A 5,689-nucleotide genomic window follows, 5' to 3' on the forward strand; every position below is an offset into this window, starting at 1 on the left:
AATGGTCGAGATTCGTCTTCATTGCACAATATCAAGTGTTAATAGGAGGAGGGAATCAAGATCATACTTAGAGCTTGTTCACGTGACAAGCTAGGCATGGTTTGCAGTCGAGGTGTTCATGTGAAGTGGTTGAAGCAATTGTACTTGCAAATCCAATGGAAATCGGTTTTTTTGTGGACCAGGGGACCATCGGGTAACGAGGTTGTGGCCTCATGCTCTATCACTTTCCTCCACGTCTTGTCGTTTTCCTGCATTGCTAGAAATCTTATAGCTACTCCCATTATACGGTTCTTAGCATTAGCAGTAGCAGTAGCTTTTCATGCTTGTTTTTTGAATAATTTGATCGATGACCAATCAAAACTCAATAAAGATGAGATATCTGTCTCATTCTATCCTTTTGATTCTCCTCATGACCTTTGCGCACTAATAGGTACAATTACACCATGTATGGAATGTGCTCCACCATGGACATTGTTAGTGTCCTCTGGATTGCTAGTTTGCCACTTGCACAACCAAAAATCTCCATCCATTCGAGTCTGCATGGCACCTAGCTATCTAAGTCCACTCCCTACACTTTAGATTCACAAGTGACATTGTTCGAAGAGTAAGCAAGGTCGACCTTGAAGTGTAATAGCAAACATGTGCAATGGCTTGAGTTCAATTGTTTTAGACTAGACTTTATACTACTCTTCATAAGAGCAATAGGTCTATAGAGTTGAGTTCTCCCATTCGTTTTTTGCTTAAGGGTATGAGACCTTCAAATAGACCTTGAAGGATTTGAATGTTACATCAAGTGGTTATAGTGCATGTAAAATCCCCTCTTCATTGTGTTACTACACTAGTTCGAACAAGCCAATGCCTCCAAGCCATCCTACTCTTCTTCCTTCCATTAGTTCTCCCACTCCATCCATCCCTCAGATAACAGTTGTCTTGCTAGGGTCCTTTGAGTACAAGTGCTCTTGCCCTCGCCCTTCCCTTCAGTTGTGGGCCCACAACCTTGCAAGAGGAAGCTCATCTGTGGTGCCATCTATACCACTCTCTTTGAAGTTGGGCCATACAATTGTATTAACACGTGAACCCTCACTTCTATCTTCCTCTTGCCCATGTAATTCTTGATCACCCAACCTTCATCTCTCCATCTCTCTCTCTCTCTCTCTCTCTCTCTCACACACACACACACACACACACACACACACACACACACACACGCACGCATGCACGCACACACGCACGCAAAATAACAAGCATGCGAAGGAGAACCCAATTGCTAAACAAATGTCGCTCTTGTGGTCCTAGAGGCATAGTTGCTAGTAGGTGCTACTTAACAAGGCCATCCTTGGAATCCCAAACTAATGATGCTGTGGTTGTGGTTGTGGTTGATCAACTGGCCACGGATCAATTTGTGTAAACTTTGTTATCTTTGATTCAATAAAAGCTATAGCATAGAAGGTAATTAGGTAGTCCCTCAAGAATCAATTACTTATGTTTGGATTAAATTTCTTACAAAAGTATTTTGTCTGTCATTTTTGGAGGAATCCTTCAATATCCATTGTCCTTTTTTTCTCTTTAGAAAGTCAACGATAAGGACTTTCTATTGCCTCTCCTTTTCTTGAAACCTTGACAATGTGTGGACTAAGAGAGGAGGGTTGCATTGTACCCTTAGCAATTCAAACACCATTCTCATCCTTAAGTGTCTAACATACACAAGATTGAATTGGTATCTTTGGTCTAGGAAAAGGTGATTGCTTCGGCATCTTAGAGAAGAAAGATCAAAGAGCAAGCAGAGAGGTTTTAAGTAGGATTGTAATATCTCTCAACAAATATGGCTATGAAACATGATGGATCAACCAATTAAGAGCATCATTGACAATTTTAGACAACGACTAAACTAATGTAAACTCTAGTCTAAATTAGTTAAATAGTATGGTTGAGTCTTTGAGCTAGACCCTTCATCCAGACACGTTAGAATACGTTTATCTTTGGTTGGGCCATTCTGTTATTTAAATGATAGGTCAAGCTTATTGCATGCCCGAAAGCATTATCTACATTAGGCCTTAATGTTTATGCAAATTATAGATGTTGTCCATCCCTTCATCCTCTTTGTTCTTTGGAATAGAGGACCTCGAATCTTAAAGGAGATCTACCTTTGGTCTCTTACTTTTCTCTAAAGAGAAATAGCCTTTGTAAAATTAATGTTCGTGTCGTGATTATGGTGGACTCTTATATTTCCTTAATAGTTGTGGATTCCTATCTTGTCTTGAAACATTGCCTTCCTTTTGACTTTACTTCTGAGATTCATAAAGGTAGAAAAGACAAAGAGAGAGAGAGAGAGTGAGTGTGTGTCTATGATACACAAACTTTCTCCGAATGCTTGAAACCTTCTCTTCGCAATGCCTCGGTAAATAGGTTTGCCAATTGTTCTTTAGAGAAACAATGGAGGGGTCTAATTTTCTCCGTCATTGGTCTAACATCGAATGGTGTAATAGAAATTATCAATATGCTTTGGCTTCATGTGATCTTGTGGACTCTTTGCTAACTCTCATGTTATCACAAAACATCATAGTCTCTCCCTCTTAGATTGCACCAAGTTCACGTAGAAGTCTTTGCAACCATATTGCTTCTTAAGCACATTTGATAAAGCAATATACCTTACTTGTATTGTTGAGCAAGAATGTGAAACTAGTTGTTGCCTTTGTCTCATTATGCCCACCCCCATTCGCATCACAGAATCCCAAGATCCTTCATATATGGTAATTGATAGTCCGCTGTACCTTTGAGATACTTAACTATCCTTGCATCAATCTTTTACAAGGTCATGTAGGGGAAGCTCAAAAATTAAATTAAAAAATCTTATTGACATAGCCAACCTACAAGATACTTCCTATACAATTATATTTTTACAAGGTGATGTAGTGGAAGGCCAAACTAGTTGAATTCCTTTCAAAATATATATTTCCTCATGGAAATTATAAAATTCATCAAAGTTTTACAAGGTTATGTAGGGGAAGATCAAAATATTACATTGACATAGCCAACCTACCAGGTGCCTCAAAGGCAAGATAAACATAGAAAATGACATTTTGAGAAAATGATGCAGTGGAATATCAAAATGTTATGCGTTTAGTAAAAAGTTACATTGACATAGACACCCTACAAGGTGCCCTCCAAAGGCAAGAAATATAGAAAATCTATTGCCTAAGGGATCTGAGTAGAGCTTCTTTGCAAGGCACACAAGTTGGAATTTAAATAGTAGATGCAATATCAACAACAATTAGTTTCATGGAATATGATATAACCTTTGTGTGGAATATGATATAATCATAGATGCAATATCGACATTCACCATTTAGACATAGAGAAATGAGAAATTGTGGCCATAACTCGACGAACATTATCAAAAATAGACTTTTGTAATTAAAATTGTATTACAAAGAGGCTTCATAGCCTACCTCTTTTTTATACATAACTCTAATACATCGAGAATAGGGGTCTTTGAATTCCCTAATTAAGTCCTTAAAAACACCACTACACTAAGGCTATGCTATGTTGAATCTCACATCCAACTCGTAATTTGTGCAATCTCATGTACAACACATTGGAATGGATCATGTAGGCTAGGCTTGGGTCAATAGTGTGACATCTCCATGCCTTCTTGTTCCAAAAGGATAGACTACCCTATTTCTTTGCAGGTCCATGTGCATAGAGAATATGCTACACACATAAATTTTAGAAACAAATTTCCCAAATAAATATTGTAATAGTGATGCAATTATCACGTACTTTGTAATATGCATAGTTTGTGTTGCCTCCTTAAGTTTCACATGTCCTTTGACTCTAATAGTAACTTCTTAGCTTGTGTATGCACCGTGTGCATTCTTCTTCTAGAATTAAATTATAAGAATGAACAAGATGATGGGTGTTGGTAGTGGCAATACATATTGCTTATACTTTTGGATAATAGAAAACTTGAAATTTTTAAAATAGATGTGTGAGCTTCACATCTTACATGAGCAAAATAACACGAGCTCCAGGCATCTCCTTTGCATTACTATACCCTTGAAGTCTTGCATCACCTCTCCAGCTACTCTTGTATACCGACACCCTCTTCACTAATTTTATGACTCTTCGCACCGCCTTACTCCTTTCATACCACAAAGAGAAGGCCATATCCATGTTTTCACCAAGATTGGTTGCATGGACCAGAAGGTATGTGGGAAAATTCAACACGCTTCTTAAGCGGCTTCCCCAAGCCAATCGGTCTACATAGAGCTCCTATTTTGTTCATAGTCTTAATAAAAAACTAAAACAAGTTGTGGCTTCTACAGATGGTGCGTTGCCATTTTAGGCCCTCATTGATGGCATGTGCCATGTGAAGCATATGTTGGTTCAGAAGACTAGCCATCACAACAAGTCCCACTCAAACCAGATGCACTTCTCAAATGAGTCCTTGACTTCTGCTTCAAATGGTAACAACTTGGATGACGTAGTGAAAAAGTGCTCATGAACGATGATGCTTGAGTAAGAAGGCCGATACATCATCTCTAGCAGACTCCAGTAGCTACTTCAAGTCTTTGATTTGCTGGCGTTGGGTGTAGCAACTAGCAAGTGTTGTAACACTGGACATAGACGTAAAGACTGTAGCCTCAACTAGATCTGGTGTACTACATTTTACCAAAGCATGTTAGTACAATGCCAATTAAGCACATTATCTTGCAATGACCACAGGTCAAACCCTTTCCATCACCCCGATGCATGCAGCAGTCCCTGTCGTAACTCTCATAGCCACTGGTCCCCCTTACCGCCCTCGATAATGGAATTCCAATAGTGATCCCCCTGGGCAAGTTATTTCTTATTACTGCAATGTGATCGGTCACTGGAAGACTGAGTATGAGTTGTTCAAACGTCATCAAACAGAGGAGTTATAGTTTCATGCCCAAATAGCCGTGACTCCTCTTGTAGCTCCCCAAATAAGCACTATCAATATTGTGGCTCTAGATGAGCTGGATGGAAAGTTTATTGACAATCGCGGCCCTTACCACCCTCGATAGGGGACGTCCAATAATGGATGCCTTGGGCAAGTTATTTGCTATTTTGTGCAATGTGATCGGTCCACCAGAAGACTAAGTGTGAGTTGTTCAAATGTCATCAAGCAAAGAAGCAGCAATTTCACACCCAATAGACATGACTCCTCCTGTAGGTCCCCAGTAATCATTGTCAATATTGTGGCTCTAAATGAGCTGGTTGGAAGGTCTGTCGATGATGTTGTTTGTGGTCAATGTTATGACAAGGGCGATAAAGGTTCTGTTGGGTCTTGCCTTACCAAATGGATGTTTCCTGAAGAAAGAAAAAATCGACTGGTAGGCACAAGCAAAAGTTTGTGCCATAGTATTAGAGTGGGTAAAACATATGTAGCTTCTGGTTAGTGCATTTTACGAGATGTAGAAAGATCCCTCGCAAAGATAAAGGTACTCACCCAAGGCAGTTTGAGTGTGCCTCATTACATGGTAGTTAGTCAACCTTGGTATGCGTGGTGATTCAGCTACTGCTGAGCCATCGGTTTTGATTTATGGGAAGGATTGAAGGATGCAATGATTAGCATGTCAATTTAGTAGCTACTACCGAATCTTGTGCCTACCTTCTACCAGCTCTTTTGCAAGCAGGTCTTGGGTATAGTAGAGCTAACTATACC

This window comes from Dipteris shenzhenensis, chromosome 4 (assembly GCF_047967505.1).
Source record: "Dipteris shenzhenensis isolate YYH24624 ecotype China chromosome 4, Dip_SZ_1.0, whole genome shotgun sequence".
In the NCBI taxonomy this organism is placed as follows: Eukaryota; Viridiplantae; Streptophyta; class Polypodiopsida; order Gleicheniales; family Dipteridaceae; genus Dipteris; species Dipteris shenzhenensis.